The sequence below is a fragment of the Saccopteryx bilineata genome, chromosome X, assembly GCF_036850765.1.
Source record: "Saccopteryx bilineata isolate mSacBil1 chromosome X, mSacBil1_pri_phased_curated, whole genome shotgun sequence".
NCBI lineage: Eukaryota > Metazoa > Chordata > Mammalia > Chiroptera > Emballonuridae > Saccopteryx > Saccopteryx bilineata.
Genome location: NC_089502.1, coordinates 97,802,508 through 97,827,538, shown reverse-complemented (window position 1 = coordinate 97,827,538; position 25,031 = coordinate 97,802,508). Strand labels below are relative to the sequence as shown.

Genomic DNA, 25,031 nt, shown 5'->3' with positions numbered 1-25,031 from the left:
TTTTTGAGTTTTCCTCTTAACTTTAGCACATTTCTTAACCTTATTCCTACATATTTTATTTTTGTTACCATTATAAATGATGTATTCTTGTCCATTATATCTTTAAACTGTACTGTTTCTCTGGATTTCTTTTTCTTTAAATTGGCTTAGCCACATTATTTTTCATTTTTTAAATTCTCATTTTAATAGTTGAGGATAGTTCCTGGAAGTTGTCAGAAGATTTTTACTATACTTTTGCCTTGTAATGAAGTATCTTGGAAATTAGTGTAAAAGAATCAAAGTGCTGGCCCTGGCCGGTTGGCTCAGCGGTAGAGCGTCGGCATGGCGTGCGGGGGACTCTGGTTGATTCCCAGCCAGGGCACATAGGAGATGCGCCCATTTGCTTCTCCACCTCCCCCCTCCTTCCTCTCTGTCTCTCTCTTCCCCTCCCGCAGCCAAGGCTCCATTGGAGCAAAGATGGCCCGGGCTCTGGGGATGGCTCCTTAGCCTCTGCCCCAGGCGCTAGAGTGGCTCTGGTCGCGGCAGAGCGACGCCCCAGAGGGGCAGAGCATCGCCCCCTGGTGGGCAGAGCGTCGCCCCTGGTGGGCGTGCCGGGTGAATCCCGGTCGGGCGCATACGAGAGTCTGTCTGACTGTCTCTCCCCGTTTCCAGCTTCAGAAAAATACAAAAAAAAAAAAAAAAAGGAATCAAAGTGCTGAAAATAGATTAGGGTTTCTAGTGTAAATGTTGGTAATGATGGATTTATCCTAAATGCTTGAAGGCAGAGAAGGCTCAACTCAGAGTATATTTCTTAGTGAAGGCTGGCCAATCATGAACCAGAACTTAAAATCCTGCAAGTTAACAGATTCGTAACATATATTAGGGATACACTGAATAACAATTTTGGTAGTTGTTGAATGGCAAGTGTTAAACATCAATATTTTGCCAATGCTGAACCAAAATATCTTTAACTTAGAGTGAACCTCTGAGTTAAATAAATCGGAATTTATTTATTTATTTATTTGCAAGAAGAAGAGACAGAGAGAGGGACAGTCAGGAAGGGAAAGAGATGAGAAGCATCAGTTCTTCGTTTTGGTACCTTAGTTGTTCATTGATTGCTTTCTCATATGTGCCTTGATCAGGGACTATAGCAGAGTGAGTGACCTTAGGCTCTAGCCAGCAACCTTTAAACTCAAGCCAGAGACCATGGGGTCATGTCTATGATCCCATGCTCAAGCCAGCGACCCTGCACTCAAGCTGGCAATCCTGTGCTCAAGCCACTGACCTCGAGGTTTTGAACTTGGGTCCTCTGTGTCCCAGGCTGATACTCTGTCCACTGCACCATTGCCTGATCAGGCTAAAACATTGTTTTTAATGCTATGAATGCTAATGCACCAAACTGTTCTACAAAAAATAAAATTATGTAATAATCTAATGCCTATTATTCTATCTTGTATTGTTCCTTAAAATGTTAGATATTTGTTGACTTAACCAGTGTATTGTTTTTTCTTTAGTGCTAGTACTCTTCATCATTATTTCATTCAATAAATATTCACTATCTGTTTACCTTTTTATTTCTTTTTTTCTAAGTGTGTGTGTGGGGGGGAGAGAGAGAGCAGAAAGACAGACTCTTGCATGCACCCAGACCAGATCCACTCAAGAACCCTCCGTCTGGGGCCAATGCTTGAATCAACTGAGCTGTCCTTAGCACCTAAAGCTGATGCTTAGACCAACCACGCTATCATCAGTACTTGGGGCCAATGCTTGATCCAGTCAAGCCACTGGCTTTGAGAGGGGCGGAGAGAGGAGTGAGAGGGGGAAGGGAAGAGAAGCAGATGGTTGCTTCTTATGTGTGCCCTGACCAGGGATTGAACCTGGGATATCTGAATCTGAATGCTGGGCCAATGCTCTAATCACTGAGCAAACCAGCCAGGGACACCTTTTAATTTCTTAATATATTCTTTTTTTTAATCCAGATTTATTGAGGTATAGTTTACATACAATAAAATTAATTTCTCTTAAATCTACAGTTAAGGAATTTTGAGATATGTGTACACTTATGTAACCACCACCAAAATCAAGATACAGAGCATTTGAGCCGCCCCTGCCCCCCAAAAAGTTCTCATGTACCTTTGCAGACCATGCCTTTATCCTACCTGGCATCTACTGATCTGTTTTGTGACCCTACACTTTTGCTTTCTCTAGAACTTCATGTGAATTACATCATATGTTAGGAAACTTTTTGTGTTTGGTTTCTCTCACTTAGTATATTACTTCTGTGATTCATTCATGTTGTGTGTATCAATAGTTTGTTCCTTTTTATTGCTGAGCAATATACCATTGTATGAATGTATCTCAGTTTACTTACACATTCACACATTCTGCCCCTAGTGAGTTGGACATTTGGCTTGTTTTCTGTTTTGGGTATTATAAATAAAGCTGCTATGAACATTTGCCTACATGTCTTTGTGTGGGCATGTGTTTTCATTTCTGTTGGATAAAAAAAACACCAAGAGTGAGATTTCTGGGTTGAATGGTAAGTATATTTTTAATTTTATAAAAACCTGGCAACCTTTTTCAAAAGATCTGAATGTTTTGCATTCTCAGCAGCAGGGTGTGAGATTTACAATTATTTCATATCTTTACCAACTTTTGTTATTTGGAAATTTGTAATTTTAGACATCCTAGTATGAAGTAGCATCTTGTTTTAATTTGCATATTCCTAACAATAATGATGTGGAGCATCTTATGCTTATTTGCCATCCATATACCTTCTTTGGCACTCTGTTCATATTTTTTTGGCTTATTTTGTTTTATTATTGGATTGCATTTTTTATATTTTCTGGGTACAATCCTTTTATCAGGTAAGTGGTTTGAAATATTTTCTCTCTGTCTATTGCTTATCTTTTAATTTCCTAACTAGTGTTTTTTGAAAGGTAGACCTTTTAGATTTTGAGAAAGTCCAATTTATCAGTTTTTTTCCTTCATGGTTAATACTTTTTGTGTCTATCTTAATACGTTTTTAATAAGTTGGCTGTTTTGTATATAAAATTAACAGTTCTTATAGTCACTAATCAGCATTTTATTCTTACAATAATAAAAATGAATGTATCACTCAAGAGACTGATAGAATTTCTACATGTAAAACACATAAAGTGATCACTCCAAGTTACAAATAGACTTAATAACAAATGCAAGTGGCATGCTTTGTTCATGTTACTCATGTTGTGCTGGTCACATGTCATGACAAGTTATGCCATCACATGGTCACTGCTCACTAACAGTTAAGGCAGGGGTCAGGAACCTATGGCTTGTGAGCCAGATGTGGCTCTTTTGATGGCTGTATCTGGCTCACAGACAAATCTTTAATAAAAAAAAATAATGTCGGCCTAGCGTGTGGAGGACCCGGGTTCGATTCCCGGCCAGGGCACACAGGAGAAGCGCCCATTTGCTTCTCCACCCCTCCGCCGCGCTTTCCTCCCTGTCTCTCTCTTCCCCTCCCGCAGCCAAGGCTCCATTGGAGCAAAGATGGCCCAGGCGCTGGGGATGGCTCTGTGGCCTCTGCCTCAGGCGCTAGAGTGGCTCTGGTCGCAACATGGCGACGCCCAGGATGGGCAGAGCATCACCCCCTGGTGGGCAGAGCGTCGCCCCTGGTGGGCGTGCCGGGTGGATCCCGGTCGGGCGCGTGCGGGAGTCTGTCTGACTGTCTCTCCCTGTTTCCAGCTTCAGAAAAATGAAAAAAATAATAATAATAATAACGTTAAAAATATAAAACATTCTCATGTATTACAATCCATTCATTTCCTGCCGCTTATGTTCATGGTTGCAGGTGGTTGGAGCCAATCACAGCTGTCCTCTGGGACAACACCAAATTTTTATTGGATAATGCGTAAAGTACATGAGTCATTGTATGGCTCTCACAGAATTACATTTTAAAATATGTGGCATTCATGGCTCTCTCAGCCAAAAAGTTTCCTGACCCCTGAGTTAAGGAATATCAAAATTGATACTTTGGGAGACATTCAGTTGCTTTTGAAGACTGAATCTGATTATTGCCTAAGTCAAACTTTGGGCCATTTCTTATTTATATAGATTGGTTCCTTGTATTTATTTTGGTATTGTCTATCAATTACAGATTTCAATCGTTACATAAAGAAACTCTAGTAAGCCCAGTTATTATTTTCACAAAATTAAATTATATGTCGAATATCCAAACATTAGTGACTATTTATTGTACAGGGAGGGACACAGATTCTACTTACAAGGACCTGTATGGGAACACTCTAAGGAGGGGGTTGTTAATACATTAGCTTTATGATCCCTCTGGGGCTTTCTGTTTTCCTCTTTTGGTTTGGATGGGGCTTGTGGTCTTTAACATCTCAAGTGTGTCCTCACTGTCATACAGACAATGAGACTTTTAAAATTGCATAACTTTCATTCACTTTAGTAATTAATTGTGACCCAGCTTTATTAATTTCTTAAATGCAGTTAATCTTTTGCTGAATTTTTAGTGTTTAAGAGACTATGCTATGGTGGGAAGAGGAAATAAAGAAAAGGTTTCTGCCCCTAGTGAGTTGACATTCTGAGTGGAGCACAATTGTGTACAATGCCCCAAAGCCAAGTCAGGCTGTGTGGCTGAGCTTAGGGAATGTGGGAATAAATATGGACATAATACAGTAAACATATTCAGGGAATATTGTGGGCCTCAATTGCCCTTTGGGAGTTTTGAGGCTCCATTCTATTAAAAATGGGTTGGCATTTGTGAGTAAAAGCTTGGGTTGATTTATGCTTGCCTGAGAATGACCTTTGTCTCCCATACTCTGTGTCTTTGAAAGTAGTAAAGATAATTGGAGGATGTAGTGTTTTCTTTGGTTGTTGAATAGATCTGCACCTAGCTTGGGAGCTGTGAATCGATATGTGGACCATTGGCCTGCATGAGGGTGGTATAAAAGGTTGGTGGCATAAAGGGTTGTGGCTTCTGTGTATCAGCAAGAGCCATGAACGTCTTGGCTTTTTACCGTAGCAGGTCATATACCACCTGTGGGGATGAGGGAACAGAAGAAGGTATCTACTTGGGTGAGTACTGGGTCTCCCTGGAGATGGAGCTTCTGTCCTTGATGTATTTCCTCTTCTGTATTATTCTCTAAACCTAAGTAAATATATTAACTGAAAACCTGTTTGGATCTTGGTAGTTTGGCTGCTGGCTTGAACCATCACTGCAGCTGTGCGGCTGTACTGATGCCTTGGAATGAAAGGTTAGCAGTATCAGCTGGGGAGGTGCCTTTAGAGTAGTTGTATGGGTTTGAGGGGGACCTGAATTGGGATTACAGCAATGAGAAGGTGAGAATTTTGAACATCTGCGCCCATGACAAGTGCTGAGACTCCTCTTAGCAGTTCAGGCAAATGGTCTGGGGAAACAGGGAAAATAGAACTCTAACTATGGGTCTGATAAGAGGTCTGAATGGAGTCAGGGGTCTTCCTAGTTGTGTAAATATTTTATTTTAATTTTTTTAAATTTAATAAACAGTTGATATATGTCAAGCACTATTCTGGACACTTTATAAATATTAATAATTTCTCATAACTCAATATCATTTATAGTTTATTGATAAGAAAATTGAAGCATAAAGAAGTAAAGTAACTTACCCAAGGCTATATAGCTTAGTAAATGGTGAAGCCAAGACTTGAACTCAGGCAATCTGGCTTCAGAATCCTAACCCCTGAACCCTTGCAATTCTTCTGGTTTCTCTTTTGCATTCTTCCTCATAGAAATGAATGGAATTAATAGTTTTTTTTAAATGCCATTGTTGATGACTGAACCAGCATGTTCAGGCAGGTTATAGCTTCACAGGGTTATGTCATTGGACAATTTCTGGAGAGCACAAATTTCTTACACAGTATGTAAATGAGGATGGCACCTATTCTCTGGATTGTACCCCTGTCCTACTTAAGGCCTGTGCTACAGTTGTAGAGCCTCTCTGAACATCTATTTGACCCCTTTGCTATCGAGATAGCTTCTTTCTCAAAATTCTTGGGATCAGAAGGTATATTTTCCCTTCTATTTAGCAGCCATTGTGAGGATCTCAGCTTTAATGCCCCAGCAGTCTCTCCTGCTTCACCTCCTCATAGGGGCGTGAGTGAGTTTGCTTTGGGAGAAAACCCAAGCAAGGTCTGAACAATAGGTGTGCACTTAGGGCTCATTAAGGGTTCAGATATTGCTTTTGTTGTATTTTTTTTTTGCCTTGGCAGAAGTCTGATTGTTAAACATGGGCTCTCTACCCAGGCCTTTTAGTCATAGCAATGAAAGTAAATTGTGTTATATTACATGAATTATTTCATTACCTCTTACATTAAATTATCAAGTTCGCCATTTATGAGTGATGGTGATTTATGTATTTTTTTTTCTTAGGTGGGTAGAGCAAATTTTTAGGTTTTTCCAGAAAGCAGTGACTTGGTTTCTAGGGCAATACTGATGGGCCACAGCATTCTAGTTTCCTCATGCTGGAGGCTGAGTGGAGGCTGCTGAAATATATTGATTAAGATGTTGGTATTTTCATTGCCATATTTTGTAACGAGTGAAGCATGCTGTGACTGAAGCTGTCAGTGACAGTTGTTTCCCTGTGGTGGCCTAACATGACAGAAGGATATCTGCTTACTAAAGAAGAATCTTCTGCAGGTTTCCCCCACACCTCTGATTTAGCCCACAGCAAAACACTTGAATGGCATCTAGTAAATTGCATCCCCATTGTTATGATGATCTGCAGGCACTAAGAAGAAATAATTTTGTTAAATAAAGTTTTGGGTCTCTCAAATCACCTACTTAATGTCATTTTTAGTGGTTTTATTGGTATACATTCCTGTGAAAAGGCTTTGTGATCAGCATTCATCTTTTTGTCTTTCTTCTTTCCTCCCTCCCTCCCTCCCTCCCTCTCTCTTTCCCTCCCTCCCTTTCCTCCTTCCTTCCTTTCTCTTTACAAAATTTTATGTAGTTTATTGATTCAGGCGACAAACTAGGCAGCTAGTTAATTTGGTCAGTTAAGAAAGACACCTCAGAAAACTGGAAAGCCACATGCAAAAGAATGAAACTGGACTACAGTCTCTCCCCCTGTACAAAAATTAACTCAAAATGGATCAAAGATCTAAACATAAGACCTGAAACAATTAAGTACATAGAAGAAGACATAGGTACTCAACTCATGGACCTGGGTTTTAAAGAGCACTTTATGAATTTGACTCCAATGGCAAGAGAAGTGAAGGCAAAAATTAATGAATGGGACTACATCAGACTAAGAAGTTTTTGCTCAGCAAGAGAAACTGATAACAAAATAAACAGAAAGCCAACTAAATGGGAAATGATATTTTCAAACAACAGCTCAGATAAGGGCCTAATATCCAAAATATACAAAGAACTCATAAAACTCAACAACAAACAAACAAACAATCCAATAAAAAAATGGGAAGAGGATATGAATAGACACTTCTCCCAGGAAGAAATACAAATGGCCAACAGATATATGAAAAGATGCTCATCTTCTTTAGCTATTAGAGAAATGCAAATCAAAATGGCAATGAGATACCACCTCACACCTGTTCGATTAGCTGTTATTAGCAAGTCAGGTAATAGCAAATGTTGGAGAGGCTGTGGAGAAAAAGGAACCCTCATCCACTGTTGGTGGGAATGTAAAGTAGTACAACCATTATGGAAGAAAGTATGGTGGTTCCTCAAAAAACTGAAAATAGAACTACCTTATGACCCAGCAATCCCTCTACTGGGTATATATCCCCAAAACTCAGAAACATTGATACGTAAAGACACATGCAGCCCCATGTTTATTGCAGCATTGTTCACAGTGGCCAGGACATGGAAACAACCAAAAAGCCCATCAATAGATGACTGGATAAAGAAGATGTGGCACATATACACTATGGAATACTACTCAGCCATAAGAAATGATGACATCGGAACATTTACAGCAAAATGGTGAGATCTTGATAACATGATACGAAGCGAAATAAGTAAATCAGAAAAAAACAGAAACTGTATTATTCCATACGTAGGTGGGACATAATAGTGAAACTAAGAGACATTGATAAGAGTGTGGTGGTTACGGGGGGGAGGGGGGAATGGGAGAGGGATAGGGGGTGGGGAGGGGCACAAAGAAAACAAGATAGAAGGTGACAGAGGACAATCTGACTTTGGGTGGTGGGTATGCAACATAATTGAACGACAAGATAACCTGGACTTGTTATCTTTGAATATATGTATCCTGATTTATTGATGTCACCCCATTAAAAAAATAAAATTATAAAAAAAAAAAAGAAAGACACCTCATTGAAAATACATCACAGTGCTGTTGAGTGATCTCAGTCACAGGATTTGAGGACAGGAAGGACAATCTTTGGATGCTGCTGCTTAAGACACTTGCTCATTTATTGAAAGGTTCCCTTCACACATCATAGATGAAAGAAGGACAAACTGTAGGATTGTGGCACACCTTTGGTGATTGCTGATTGCTTACCCATGAGAACAGATGGACTGGTAAGTCAGTGGTAAGTCTGGAAGGGAGTGAGATCAGCCTGTTCTACCTTCCTTATGACCCCTGTAAACTTGATTTGCTGAGCTGCTGCCCCAATGAGCACAGCCTAAATCTATTTCAAATGTGGAGATGATTTTTTGATCTCTTGGTGTTGGAAACCAAGGTTAGGGGTCAAACCCTCCCTGTCCCAAACTACAGGACAGACAGGATGACAGTTTAATTTCCTGCATTTCTGGGCTGGCAATCCATGAGGTTCTGAGCTAAAAGCTGGGGATTTAGGGCACTGGCTTCAAAAAATACTGTCACCAATCCAGAGTAAAGGAAAACTTAATTTCTTAGAAATAGTACTGTACCTCCCTGTTTCTACAATACTTACACCCTCCAGTCAGTTTTTTAAAAAAATAATTACTCATACTTTTTTTTCTTTTCTTATTTTTATTAATTTTAATGCAGTGACATTGATAAATCAGGGTAATTACTCATACTTTTTAATACTCCTATATGTAAAAGAAATTGCTTCACTGAAACACTGCTGCTCTTCCAATATTTTTTGTCAGTCCCTCACCACTCCTCACTTTCCATCCTTACTCTGATCACCCCTCCCCTCTGCCCAGCCTCTAAGAGCAGGGGTGATGAGCAATGGTGCCCTCACTCAGCCTTCTGTTACTAGGATTTGGCTTTGGAGAAGGCTGGTAAGATGTTTGCAAACATGACATTAGGGGTCTGGGATGCATCAATGGAGTGAATCCCCCATTTCCTGTAGTACTCCACCAGGAGGGCTGTCAGAGTGTGGTAAGCCTCCAGGCAGATTTTCAAGGCCTTCTCATTATTGTCTGATCAGTGGACCAAGGGTTCCCCAGTGATGTCATCTTTCATGGGCTCCTTTGTGGAGTTGAACTCCTTGTGGTAGAACGGCCACTTGAAGGGTAGATCAACCTTCCCGTGATTCTCTGGATTAGCAGAGAGTCTGGGATGTAGAATTCAATCACAGAATCAAGCTTCTCTTTCCTCTTCTCCATGAGGTTGTTAAGTATTTCTGCCTGCCTTACTAAGGGAAGCCAACTGAAAGAAAACCATTTTTGCACGAAGAGGTATTCAGATTCTTCTCAATGAGCTCCACTACCACTTCATTGCTCTCCATTTTCCCAGTATCCATAGTTGCCTTCAGCTTTTTTCCCAGCTCTGACCCAGAAGCCACCATGGCTCTCAGCATGTCCGCAATAGCTAGATGGCAGGCACAAGTTTTTGGCCAATTTGGGTGCCTGGGTATCCTTGCTGGCCCTGGGTGGCCCCAGTAGCATGGCCCAGATGCCCTTAGGACTCTCTGGGGTGGAATTGGCTGCTGGAACATTGGGAGCCATGGCCACTGAAGCCTCTTACCACCATTCATATCTTATTTCATTACTTTCCTCAATATTGTAGTTCTTTATGTGTAACGCTTAAAATAAACATCATAAATGGGAATGATAAAACTCTTTTCTTGCCTCAGTGAACTTTAGCTTTTATAAATAATCTTAGAATAATTCAAGTAACTATGATTTGAAGAAGAAAAAGTTATTGTACATGAAAAACTCTCTATTGTGCTCCATTTTTCTCAAAATAACTAGTAGCTAGATTAACAAACATTGTCACAGAAACAAAGTGTTTTTTTGAAGCCATAGATCAATGCATTTATATTTATAAAAGCCATAAATAAACAGGCATTTCTTCCTTACTAGGAGGACTAAAACAGTAGTTTAGAACTTAAGGCAGTGACAATTCTAAAACATAATAAAATGGTAAATTAAGGCTTTATGTTTGTTCTGAAACCCATATTCATAGGCTGCTTACGTGTAGAACACCTTCGCATTTTGGTGCAAAGTAAAATTCAGGCTATTGTTGTCCCTGGTATCCAGTGACCACCACCACCACCACCACCACCACCACCACCAACAACAACAACAACAACAAAACAGAGACAAGATTTTATTAAAACACAGGATCATCAAAATAGATTTGGGTTTGTCAACACTTAGACGAGAATAGGAAACTCATATTTATTCTAGTGTTTGTATGATTTATAGTTCAAACTTTGAAGTTATATGTTGATTGAGGATGTGGGAGGCAAAATGTAAAAAAAATGTCTCTTGCTGATGAGTGCTGCCATCTTGTTCTGTTTAGTTATTTCTGGCTACTCTTTCCTAATTGCACTAGATTGCAAAGTCCAAAAAGTCGTGGTCCTTGGTTGCTTGCTTTGTGATTGCTTACAGATTGGTTTGCATGAGAAAGTCTCCATAGTCTTTGGTGGGTTGGTGAGGAAGTGTGAAGGGAGGGTCTTTTCTCAGTTCTGGGCCTTTACTTAGTTCAGAAGCCAGGTTACGTTGTGATAATTATACTAATTTAAAACTCCAGCATCTGAAGATGACTCTCCAGGAAATTGAATTTCAAAGGAAACTTAATTCTTGGAAACTTAATGGATGACTTTTAAAAAAGAGAATCATTTGCTCCTAGCTTTGGTGAGCCATTTTCCTGTTTCTTTTCTCTTTCAGTTTTGATTTCTATCCAGGGTAACATGACCCAGGGGAACTATTTGCATCTTTGAAAATTCTACTCTCCTCCTAGATGATTAAACTGGTAAAGTGGAGACACATGTTATATGTTCTCTATCATTCTGGAGAATTATTAATAAAGTCACTGGCAAGTCTCATTATTGACTTAATTTTAGAAGTAGAAAGAGCCTTATCTATTAGAGCTGTTGAACCTAAGAAGACTATTATATTAAACCCTATTAAGGATAATAATTATTTCCTGGAATTTTGTATGATCCACTTAAAGTTAAATCAAGTTATGTCTTAAAATAGGATCACAAAAATAACACAGTTGTCAGGACTGGGAAAGGACAGGATGTCGGGGTAATAAAGTGCCCACTCACTGGTACCACATTTTTGTGCTTGAATCATATTTGTGTGCTCAGGTGCTCTCTGAGGAAACTCTTTTAGAGAGAGAGAGAGAGAGAGAGGGAGGAAGAGAAAGGGGGGAGCAGAGAGATGAGAAGTATCAAATCATCGTAGCTTCACCTTAGTTGCTTATTGATTGCTTCTCATATGTGCCCTGATGGGGTGTGAAGTGGTGACTCAAGCTGAGCCAGTGGCCCCTTGCTCAAACCAGAGACCTTGGGCTCAAGCCAACAAACCTTCGGTTCATGTTGAGGATTCTGTGCTTAAGCTGGCGAGCCAGTGCTCAAGCTGCCAAGCCTGCTCAAGCTAATGAGCCTGTGCTCTAGCAGGTACCTCAGGGTTTCAAACCAAGTTCCTCAGCATCCCGGGTTAATGCTCTATCCACTGAACCACCACTTGCCAGACTCTGAGGAAACTCTTCTTTGTGATTTTAGAACTGCTCTTCAGCAGGCAAGAATATACAATCAGGATCTTTGATTTCTTAAATTTTTATTATTATTTTTAAATTTTATTTTTTAATGTATTGTGTTGACATGGTTTCAAGTGTCCCGATCAATATAACACCTTCTACATATTGCATCATGCCCCCAATGCCTCATGCAAAGTCTCTTTCAACCCCCCTTTTCTCCCTTTGTCCCCCTCTCCCCATCTCCACCCTCCTTTCCCTCTGGCTATTGCTACCCTGTTGACTGAATATATGTGTTATATATATATGATTTTGGCTAATCCCTTCACCTTCTTTGATCCAGTCCCCTCTCCCCTCTTCCATCAGTCAAGGATCTTTGATTTTTTTAAAACAAATGTCTTTATTACAGACACACCTGGAACTATACCTTATAGAGCTTTTAAATGACCAGGTATTGAGATCCTCAGTAATGACCTTAAGTCATGTTGGTCATTCATCTGGCTCCTGTCAGAAACCTGGCTGAAAACTTTGATGTTTGAGAAAGAAATGTTCTTAAAGAATATATTATTAATTCTTTGAAAACTAATTTCAGTCAAAAACATTAGGAAATGACAGATTGGACCATAGTATTTTGCCCTCTAGTATTCTACCCTCAGAATTGCTAACATTATGTCTTTAGTTTTCTCTGAGGGCTACTTATATGTGGTATGCTTTGGCATTTTGAAGAAAAATATTAAGGTTATTGTTTATCTGAGTGGTTCCCTTCCTTCCAATTTCCACAAAAATCCTGTTGAGAGATTCTTCTTAGAGCACAGGAACAATAAAATAAGTTTTTGATTTATCAAGCCTTATGCTAGAATAGGAGACTCATTTTTATTCTCATGTTTTCCATTTTTCTCTTGTCAGCCAAAAGCACAAAAATTAAGCTTATTTTGGTTTTCTTCAGATAACTTTTTGATTGTTTATGACTTTTCCCCTGTGCTTTTTCATATTGTGTTTATTTATATTGTAACTGGATTTGTGTTTTTAACTCATTTTAATCAATTGGATAAATATTTAAAGTACATTTCAAGGAGAATTAAGATTTTGGATGACCATTTCAGTATTTATTATGATATTTAAGAAAAGGACTGCATAGACTTCCTTGAACAGTATTTTTCTTAATAACTTTAACACTTTATTACCTAAGCATAATAGAAATTACTAAAAGAAATATTAGGGCAGTTTTTGTAGTACTAAGTAGGATTTCTAGTCACTTGATCCCTTGCATAATTAATGTTTATAATATATATACCAATTTATATGGCTTGGAGCACCATTTGAATATTTTCCAGGAATATAGACTGCAGTTACAATTTTGCTTTTTATGACATACCTTCTCTTTGCAATGCTTAAGACTGTGTTACTCCATTCCCAATTATTTCATTATTTCTTTGGGGAAATACAATTAGATTATTCTGGTGACTGCATGTGGGCTTAACTCATGTGACCAGATGTCCAGGATAGAGGACCAGGCCTAGTGTTTCTGTTTTGATTTTTCCTGGGCAGCCCTTATCCTTTTGATCAGACTTCTGGTTTTATCTGGAAGCCAGCTGACTTTAGGGACAGGGTGAGTCCCCCTTCTCAAAATATCAAGGAACGGGAATCAAACAGAAAAAAGAAAAAAATAATAAAACTAAAATATTATAAAAATAGCTACAAATAGGGTTTTAAAGACACTTGGGAATTATTTGCCTGTTAATTATCAGAATAATCATCCCTTCCTTTGTGGGTATAAATGAGACCTCCAATTTGCAGCTGCTAGGTATTTTGAACCAGAAGAGTGTGTGCTTTCATAATAGATAGGCTTAGATTCTTCATAGTTGTATGTTTCAAGTGCTTTTTTTTGGGGGGGGGATGAATCAGAGGGGAGTTTGAAAGCATATATTGGCAAAGTAATTACTTCCCCTCCTTTGTGCTGCCTTAGCATTTGCCTCTACTGCTTTACTTCTGCTCTGTCTTAGTATCTTACAGAGTAGGATCCTGCCTTAGTTATCTCACGGCTCTCGGCATCTAGTGGCCAAGTAATACAGGCAACAGGGAGTCCTTTCTTGGTTGATTTTCATTTATTATAAGCTTAGGGACTCTAAAAATAAACATATCTTTACCAGATGTTACTGGAAGGCAGAGCTCTCTAAAGGTTCTGCAAACATTCACTTTGCCTGTTAGCCACTTAAAGATGTACTGTGCATCCAGTTCTATACATATGAGCATTGGTTTAGAAGTCAGGAGTCTCATGTCTGAGTCACTGCTTTACTCTTTCAGTATCTATTTGTATTTAAGCAGACTATTTACTATCTCTAGATTCTAGCATCTTTATTTTTTTTCAGGTTGACACATATTTTATCAATAATATATAGCTGTCTGAGTTTCTGTCTGCTTTATTCTTTTCTACTGATAAATTTCTAACCAATGGTATTATACTGATTTTTTAAATCTTATTTTATTAATTTTAATGCAGTGACATTGATAAATCAGGGTACATATGTTCAGAGAAAACATCTCCAGATTATTTTGACATTTGATTATGTTGCATACCCCTCACCCAAAGTCAAATTGTCTTCTGTCACCTTCTATCTGGTTTTCCTTGTGCCCCTCCCCTCCCCACACCCCCCCTCTTTCCTTCCTAGCCCCTCCCACTCCACCCCCCCTCGTTACCATCACATTCTTGTCCATGTCTCTGAGTCTCATTTTTATGTCTCATCTATGTATGGATCCATATAGTTCTTAGTTTTTTCTGATATACTTATTTCACTCCGTATAATGTTATCAAGGTCTAGCATCTTGTTTTACAAAAGGCTAATGTGCATAGCCTACCTTAGAGGGCTTTTTCCAGGAATAAAATTGGGTGTGTGTGTGTGTAAAGACTTCTCAAGGCTGAAAAATACACTATATGTGAAATTTGTCATTTTTTTTAAATAAGGGGAGATATTTATACTTATTTTATTTAAAACTTTTTTTTCATTGATTTGAAAGAGAGAGGAAGGGGGAGAGTGAGGGATAGTAGAGGGAGGAGAGAGAGAGGCATCAACTTGCTGTTCCACCCAGTTGTTCCATTTAGTTGTGCACTCATTGATTGCTTCTCATATGTGCCCTGAGCAGGAAGCAAACCTAAAACCTCAATGTGCCAGGACAATGCTTTATCCAGTGATCCACCTGATCAGGGCGACATTTGTCATTTTAACTAAGGATGATGGTACCTTCACAAAAATTTGATTAGATCTAGAAATTAACTTTATATCACTGGACTCATCATTTAATTTTAGGAATGATGAATAATTTCATAGTTATTAAAATATTGTGACCATTTCCAAGAGCTAACTGTACTTGAGCCATTACAGAGAAAAAAAACTGTTTAGTAAACTTGGCTTTTTGTTTTTGTTGTATCCTTACAGGGCACAAGGGGCCAGGGACTTCTTTGGAACCTCTTTTATAAAACACTAATTCCATTCATAAGGGTTCTATGTGATTTAAACACCTTCCAAAGTCCTCATTTTCTATACCATCAGCTTTGGGGGTTAAGATTTCAACATATGAATTTTTTGGGGAAGGGGCACAGACATTCAGGCTATAGAATCAGTATTTTAAAATCTAACTGCCCTGGCCAGATAGCTTGGTCGATTAGAGCATCATCCCCTAGGGCAGAGGTTGCCTGATTGATCCCCAGTCAGGACACATACAGGAACAGATCTATTGTTCCTGCTTTGCTCCACCCCTTCTCCTTCTTTTCTGTAAAATCAATAAATAAAAAATAAAATAAAATCTGACATAGCAATCTTTTTTCATCATTCTTTCTTCTATTGACTATATATCCTGGTACAGTATCTTCTCTTCTCCTAAAAACCAGCTTTTTACCATTCTGCTTGTCCCAGTTAAGCAGTCTAATGTCTTTGACATTTGCATACTATTTACAGTGGTATCTTGAGATACGAATTTAATTCGTTCTGTAACTGAGCTCGTAAGTCAGTCAACTCGTATATCAAACAAATTTCTCCCATTTAAAATAACTGAAATAGATTTAATCCATTCCAGCCCTGTGAAACATCCCCAAACCATCCTAAATTGTGAAAAAGACATGTTTTTAATTAAGAAATACACATGTATACTTTACCAGTGCATAACAAAATATATGAAATAAAAGAAAAAAGTGTTATTTAGTACTGTATTCTTACTTGGAGACAGACGAGTGTGGCTAATGGAGGTGAATGGTGGAGGAGGAGGGTGGGAGGAAGGGATGCAGGCACTGTAGACACGTAAACTAAAACTGCACTTTCTTAACACTAAATGTAAACTAAAACTGCATTTTCTTTACTTTAAACAAAACTAAAACTACACTTTCTTTACTTAAAATTGAAACCACAAAAACTGAATTGTAAAAAAAAAATCACTTTCTTAACTTTAAACTTAACTTAAGCTTAACATTACCTATTTTTCATTTAATCATCACCTGTTTTTGCCTTTTTTGGCTGCACTTTCGGCACTTTCATTTGCAGGACTTTTGAATAACAATCTATCCAAAGAGGTTTGCTTTTGCCTGCCTTTTAAAATGTTATGGAAATGTGACAAACAAGTGTCATTAAAAAGTGCTGAAGCATGACCAGTTGATTCTGACTTGTATCTTGGAATTTCGCTCGGATCTTGAACAAAAATACGGACCGAGTCACAGCTCCTATCTTAGAAAATTGTAAGTTGGTCTTCTCGTATTTCAAGGTACCACTCTATTTTTATTTTAAACTCTGCATCCAGAAGTTTGATTATTTCCATATCACTCAGTTCATCTCCTGAAGGTCTCTCTTGTGGTTTCATTTGCATTGCACTTTTTTGTCTTCTCATTGTGCCTACCCAGGGTGTTTTCTTTGTAGAGCTGGTTGAGTCTAGGCTTGGTGTTGTCTGCCTCTAGTTTTTACTTGTGTTGTTTCTAAGTCTTCTTGGGTTGGCATCAGCTATTATTTGTAATCCACTTTAGGATTTGGGCCGCTTTGAAGTCTTGATTTGTTTGTTTTCTTAACAGGTGATTGTCTTGTTTGCTGATCTCAGCAGGGGGCTTATTTGACCACTCTATTTTTATGAGAATCTTGTTTTTAAACCTCTTTGAATTTCATACTGTAACAGAAATAGAACCTAGAAATAATTTATACCATGGTTAATCCCCAACCATCCCCCAAATAAATTTAGTCTATGATGTACCTGGAATAATTACATTTAAATTTTAAAAATTATAATATTATTAATGACAGTAATTTTAAGCTAATATTAAGAAATTTTATCTTACTTGACTTTTTGGTGATAGGTAGATTTGATTGGAGGATGAAATGAAAGTAGACTAAGTGTGGAAATGTTCTAATCCAAGTAAAAATTTTCTTTTGATGGTACAAGATGGAGTCAATTGCATCTACCACAATGTCTGATATGTAGTCGATGCTCAATAATTGCTTGATGAATGAATCTCTATTAATAAATTTATTCTCCAATTTTCCAGTTCCCTCTTCAATTGTGTCTAGTCTTCTGTTGAACTTAAAAATATAATTCTAACATTTTTTTCTGCTCTAGAGTTTCTGTTGGTTCTTTTAAAATTATAAACTTACACTGCCACATTACTTTCCTTAACCCTTTCTCTGCTTTGTTTTTTTGCCATAGCACTTACCATGTTTTTTTTATGTATATTGTTTACTTATTTTGTTTTTTGTGTTTCTCCCCCTGCTAGACTGTAAAGAAGTTTCATGAGAGAAAAAAATTTATATTTGTTCACTGATACATATCCCCAAAGACTAGAATAGTGCCTAGGATATTGTAGGAGCTCAAAAAATATTTATTGAATGATTATATGGTCCATAAATGTAGAGGCAATGATGAAAACTAGAGCATAATATGAAATAAGATTGAAGGCATTCATTATGGCCAGATTATAGAGAGAAGCCTATGTTGAGGTGAGTTTTAAGGGTTCTATATAATTGTCACATATATTATTTATAAAGCTGAGCAAAATTTTACTTATAATTCACTTATCATCTGGGAAACATCAGGAAATAGTAGAAAGAACTCTGCTTTTGAAATTAAAGTATATGAGTTTGAATCTTAGTTCTACAGTTTATGTGACCAGACCAGTTTTGTGACATTGCGAAAATTATTAGACAATCTAGTTTTATAAAGTAAAGTAGTAGTAATAATTCCTACCTCATAAAATGTGTTGAAAATTGAGATAATGTTGTAAATAAAACCCTTAGTATAGAGTGGATATTCAGTGAGTTTTTCTTGTTCTGTACTGATTGATTTAAAACTGTTATCTCTTAACTTACTAAAATGTACTTTTTCTGTTTGGGGCAAATTGTGTATAATAATAGGAAGAAACAAACAACATTGGGATAGTATATTTTAACTGTGGTTTCAAAAAAAACACCACTGAATATGAGTAAAAAAATGAAAAGGAAGATATATTTGGATGTTTCACAGTCATGAAAAAAACTCTCAGAAATAAACAGCATCTTTTCACTTCTTCAAAGTGGTTTGAAACCTTGAGTTAATTATAGGAGAGAGAAAAACCCCTTATATTAGACTAGAGTCACTAACAATGTGGTCTCCAAAAAGTACCACACCAAAGGGAAGCCACCAGGCTCTGGGGGACAATTGGCCTTTCCTGAGTGGTCAGGTCCTCATGGATGTTCCCTTCTGGGTAGGAATCCCACATTGACATGAACCTGGAACACTAACATGAACCTCTACAGATAAACATTTAATGTTAAATTCTCTACTTGTTAAGGGTCAACCAAGGAAACATTCTCCTGGAGAAACTTTGTGCAGTTTCTGTATAACTGGTTGTTAAAGATGGTATCCTTTCTTGCTAAGGGTTCATATGACAGATTTGTTTTAGAATTAGGATTAAGCAAACACTTATTTCTCTTAACTGATTTATTTCCTTTTATCAAAATGATGCAAATCAAATGGAACACAATGTTTCCTTTTTGTTTCAGTTGTCACAATATCCATGACACCATGTCATGCTCGACTGCAGTAACAAAGTTGAGGACCGTTTAATTTCTCCTCTATATAGTTTAGTATTTTTGGTTTCTATTTTGATTGGTTTGCTGTAGGGTACTGTACTTGAGACAGGTCTATATAGTTTAGCATTTAACTAATTTCACATTTCCACTTTGTAAATATACACTATATTTATATATACCACAGTTCTAAAGCATATTTGTCATGTGTGCCCTTATAAGATGTACAGTATACAAGTGAACAGCAATGAATATGCATGAACTTCTGTGTTTTGAACATGAGTAACTCTCAAAAACATATTTAAAATTTTTTTTGTATTTTTCTGAAGCTGGAAACGGGGAGAGACAGTCAGACAGACTCCCGCATGTGCCCCACCGGGATCCACCCGGCACGCCCACCAGGGGCAACGCTCTGCCCACCAGGGGGCGATGCTTAGCCCCTCCGGGGCATCACTCTGTTGCAACCAGAGCCACTCTAGCACCTGGGGCAGATGCCAAGGAGCCATCCCCAGTGCCCGGGCCATCTTTGCTCCAATGGAGCCTCGGCTGCGGGAGGGGAAGAGAGAGACAGAGAAGAAGGAGAGGGGGAGGGGTGGAGAAGCAGATGGGCGCTTCTCCTGTGTGCCCTGGCCAGGAATCGAACCCGGGACTTCTGCACGCCAGGCCGATGCTCTACCACTGAGCCAACCGTCCAGGGCCATATTTAAATTTTTTTAAATTTATTTTTTATTTATTTATTTTTTAAGTGAGAGGAGGGGAGCTAGTGAGTCAGACTTGCACATGCATTCTGACCGGAATCCACCCAGCAACCCTTTCTGGGGCTGGTGCTTGAGTACCAAGCTATTTTTAGTGTCTGAGGCTGATGCGCTCCAATGAAGCTATCCTCAGTGTCCAGGGCCAAGCTCAAATCAGTCAAGCCACTGGCTGTGGGAGGGGAAGAGGATGAGAAGGGGTAAAGGGAGGGATGGAGAAGCAGATGGTCACTCCTCCTGTGTACCCTGACTGGGAATTGAACCCAGAATATTCATATGATGGGCTGACACTCTATCCACTGAGCCACTGGCCAGGGCCTCAAAAACATAATATTGAAAAAGGGGAGATTAAGCAAAAGCTATCCAGTAAATATGACAGAGAATGCTACTTGTTTCCCATCATCTGCTTTCTATTTCTTACACAGTAATGGAATTTTGGAAGGAGAAATAAATTCATAGAAAGAAACTTTCTTTTTTGACCTCTGTTGCAGTCACATATGACCATGTGACTAGATTCTGGCCAGTGGGGTGTGAGTGGAAGTAGTATGTGCAATTTAGAGGCTGTCCCCATAAAGGGAAAGGAAGAGCCTTTTCTTGTGCTTTACTTAATTCTCTCTCCCTGAAACGTGGGCCTGATGATGATGGCAGCACCCTGATGATGATCGCAGCACTCTGGCTCAAGCAAGGGGTCACTTGGTCTGCTGTAGCTCCCGATCAAGACACATATGAGAAATCAATCAATGAACAACTAAGGAACCACAACAAAGAATTGATGTTTCTCGTCTCTCTCCCTTCCTGTCTGTCTGTCCCTATCTGTCCCTCTCTCTGACTCTGTCTCTGCCACACACAAAAAAAAGCCATCAGAAGGCCCTGGCCAGTTGGCTCAGTGAACAGAGCATCAGCCTGGCATATGAACATCCTGGGTTTGATCCCCAGTCAGGGTACACAAGAGAAGTGACCATGGGCTTCTCCACCCCTCCCTCTGCCCCTTCTTTTCCTCTTCCCCTCCAGCAGTCAGTGGCTTGATTGGTTTGAGCCTGGCCCTGGGTGCTGAGGATGGCTCCACTAGAGTGCATCAGCCTCAGGCACTAAAAATAGCCCCGTACTCAAGCATTGGTCCCAGATGGGGTTTCTGGGTGGATCCTAGTCAGGAGCATGTAGGAGTTTGTCTCACTATCTTCCCTCCTCTCACTTTAAAAAAAAACCCAAACAGAAAACACTTAAGCATAAAGCAATCACAACAATTTTAAACAAACAGATTCTTCATTATTCATTACTGAATTAACTGTCCTACTTGGTCTTGGTTGACTGTGCAATACACACAGAAGAAAGAGAATCACTTATGGCTTAGTGCATAGAGAAAGATCAGGCTGTATTTATCCCATTACAGTCCCATTCTCTCCCTTCTGCTTCTATAACAACCATCACTCATTGTAGTCTATATTCAAGCCAAGGTTTATTAAATATACATATCCAAAAATACAGGGGGCGGTCAAAAGTAGGCTTACAGTTATGAGTAAACAAAACACAGTTTACTAGATAGAGGGTGACGGAGGACAATCTGACTTTGGGCGAGGGGTTTGCAACATAATTTAATGACAAAATAACCTAGACATGTTTTCTTTGAATATATGTACCCTGATTTATTAATGTCATCCCATTACCATTAATAAAAATTTATTATAAAAAAAAAAGAAAAAGTGTCATCCAGGAGTGCCAAAAAAACCCCCAAAAAACAAAAACAAAAAAAAAACACAGTTTAGTCTTGTATTATTTTTAATGAAGGCTGACAATTTGAGCACTTAAGAGATTACACCTAAGTTACTGCGCCACCACCTGGTCAGGCCTGATGGCTTTTAATAGTGATTTTTACCCCTGTTTGAAGTGAATAGATTAGCAGGAAATATTGCTATTATCTGGTTGCCCTTAAAATGGACATGGAAGCCCGACCAGGTGGTGGCGCAGTGTATAGAACATCGGACTGGGATGTGGAGGAACCAGGTTCGAAAACCTGAGGTCGCCGGCTTGAGCATAGGCTCATCCCCTTGAGTATGAGCTCACCAGCTTGAGCGCAGGGTTGCTGGCTTGAGTGTGGGATCAAAGACATGACGCTTTGGTTGCTGGCTTGAGCCCAAAGGTCACTGGCTTGAAGCCCAAAGTTGCTGGCTTGAGTGCAAGGTCGCTGGCTTGAGCAAGAGATCACTTGCTCTGCTGTAGCCCCCCAGGTCAAGGCACATAGGATAAAGCAATCAATGAACAACTAAGGAGTTGCAACGAAGGATTGATGCTTCTCATCTCTCTCCCTTCCTGTTTGTCTGTCCCTACCTGTCTGTCTCTCTGTCTCTGTCACACACACACACACCAAAAACCAGACATGGAAGACACAGCCATAGTTGCAGGAGTGAGCTGTGAAATAGAACTGAGAAAACAGATCCCTTTGCAGTTTGATGTTAATGCCTGTGACACAGATGTTGTCAAGAGAAAGCTTGCAGGCTGCAAGGGCCAGACGGTTAGCATGTATCTTGCCCCAGACTCTAGACAACAACATTGCCGGCTTATAAACTGAAATTATCAGCGGCCTGAATGACTTTTTCAGGGTTAGGCTCATGTTAATCAGGCTCAGAGAGCCAAACATAAACCAGAGTGCCAGTTTATTAATGTAGGATAAGAGAGTTGACTGTTAAGCATAGCAGAATGTATGCTTAGACAGAGCAGAGCATTTTCTCTGTGTAGATAAGCAGCAGGGAACCCCTGGTTGTCGTTAGAAGGTTGTTTAGAGGAAAGAATAAGAACAGAGACAATTGGTTATGATATGCTGATATATAGACTGAAAAACACTGATGGATTAATTTCCTTGGTAGGAGTAGCCTTATCCCTTTTCCACTGTTGGTCCAGGTAAGGCACTATATCTTTTCTGTCAGCCAGTGGTTGCATGGATGGTCTCACTAACTGCCTTTCAGAGGTTTGCTTTTCTTCCTCCTTTTAACAGTATTTTTCCAACCTGTATCCCATAGAATAGATGGATTTCCCCCAAATGAATTTTAGGTGCATTCCACGTGGGTCATTTGCAGTTTGGGGATTCCCAGGCTCTTTAGTGTACACAAACAGCTAATCCTCTGGTTTACTCCTGCAATTTGACAATCACATCTAACATATGGCAATTTTGCTGGCTAACTCTGTTTAAATCTATAGGAGTCCTCACTTTTGCTCCCCTATTCCAGGTGCATTCCATGATACTTTTAGTAGTATTTTTGAATCAGGGTCTTCCCAGCACATAGGAGGTTTTTCTGTCTGCCCAATTGTCTCTTCTTTCACTCAGTTTGCTTAAACATGGAGCTACAGAAGGGCCAGTTCTTGTTCTGGTAACTTTCTTTTACTCTGATCTGTGGTTTCAGATATCATTTCTACATAGCTGGCTTACAGGTCTTTATGTCCAGTCCTGTACATAATTTCTACAATAGAGTGTTGATACTCACTACTTTTGAAAATTATTTTTTTATTAGATAATACATACTATAGTACAGAATTCAAAAGTTCTAGAAGACAACTGAAAAAAAAATGGGGCTCCCTTTGTTCGTAGACAGAAAATTTTCCCATTCTCTTCCTTGGAAACAAATTCTCTCCTAATTTGCGTTGTTTCCTCCTGAAGGTACTATGCTGTGAAGTCAGTGTATGTGATGACATGGCACCTTCCATTTTTAATGCCAGCTTTGCCATGGGAAATTCTCACTTCTGTAAATGGTAGCCACATCTTATCAGCCACCTAAACTCAAAGCCTTGGTGTTTTGTTTTTTTTACTTCTCTTTGTTCTTTTGCCTCATTCATATCTTAATCGTTGTATTTCATGAACTTATTCATGGTGTATTTTGCAGCAGACCTTTCCTTTTTGTTACACTAGATTGCTGTCAGCACCCACTAGATTGTGAGGTGACCTCCCTGCCTACACAACATATGACTGCCTGATTACTCTCTGAGAACTATGAGCTCCCACTGCTGTAACACAACTGGAAGGATAATCAATGGATTCTCTACCCAATGCTTTCTTCCCCCCCTACAATTCACCTTCAATTGGATTATGGACTATCAGAGGACAAGAATCACTATATGTGGTATATCCCTTTTAGTGCTGTACAAAGTGTTATATATAGAGTGGATTCTCAACATATATTTATCTCATGTTGAAATAAACTGTTTTTTTGTAAGTTTTATATATAAGAATGGATTCTTAACATATATTTGTCTCATGTTGAAATGAACAGTGTTTTTTGTTAGTTTAAGTAATTAGAATGTAGACTTTTTTTTTTTTGTTTTTAAAAACATAGAAAAAGCCCTGGCTGGATAGCTTGGTTGGTTAGAGCATTGTCCTGAAACACAGAGGTTACTGGTTTGATCCCTGATCAGGGCACATATAAGAACAGCTCGATGTTTCTGTCTCTCTCCCTTTCCTTTCTTCTCTCACTGAAATTAATAAATAAAAAATGAAAATAAAACATGAAAAAAATAACTGGCAGAGAATATAATGGCAAGAAGATGATCAGATAACCTAATGTATTTATGATGGTTTATCACATTTTCTTTTTTTTAAATTTTTATTTATCAATTATGGAGAAGGAGAAAGGGGGGAGAGAGAGACACACACAGAGGCAGAGGCAGAGACATCGATCTGTTGTTCCAGTTAGTTATGCATTCATTGTTGATACTTTTATGTGCCCTGCCAAGGGATCAAACCTGTAACGTTGGTGTATCAGAGTGATGCTCTGACCAACTGAGCTGCCTGGTCAGGGTTAGTATCACATTTTCTTTTCATTGAAATCCTTTTTTCTTTCTCTGTAATATTGCAACACTGTCCTACTCCAGGACCTTCCACAACACTACCTGTACTCCTTCCCTCTTTTATTTTTCTCCTTATAGGGAGAAAGATGAGTACTTATAAAATACTATATAATTTATTTATCTTGTTTTAAAAAATTACTCTTAGCAATCCTAGGTTACTACCCTTTGTTCTGTTCAGTGTTACTTAGTATCAGTGCTTTGAGGCCATGAAGACATTTTTTATCTCTGCAAACCTAAGTTATAGTTTGAGACTAAGTGACTGAGAGGCATGTGGAAGGAAGAAATAGACAACCTAGTCAAATGGTGCTGGAAAAAGACATTTTGGCTGACCTCACTCATTTGAGGAATCCAAGGAATAATGAGAACCGAGGAACGGAATTGAGACAGAGGAGGGATCAAAGGGACCAGAGGAAAAGAGGACAGAGGGAAAGGAGATGATAGGATGGGATAAACCTGAAGGGAAGGGGGAGGGCACTGTAGGGAGGGGGACAAGGGAGATGTTGAGGGGAATAGGGGGGAGGGAGGTTGCATTTGGGGTGACCCTAGAATCTTTG

At 39.0% G+C, this 25,031-nt stretch overlaps 1 protein-coding gene and 1 pseudogene across 2 annotated transcripts in view; one reads left to right on the top strand and one right to left on the bottom strand.

Annotated features, from left to right (window-relative positions):
• The window catches only part of SLC9A7 (solute carrier family 9 member A7), a 178,709-nt gene that overhangs the window by 39,712 nt on the left and 113,966 nt on the right, over positions 1-25,031 (top strand). The window lies entirely within an intron of this gene.
• Positions 9,183-9,877, bottom strand: LOC136317295 (adenylate kinase 2, mitochondrial pseudogene; annotated as a pseudogene).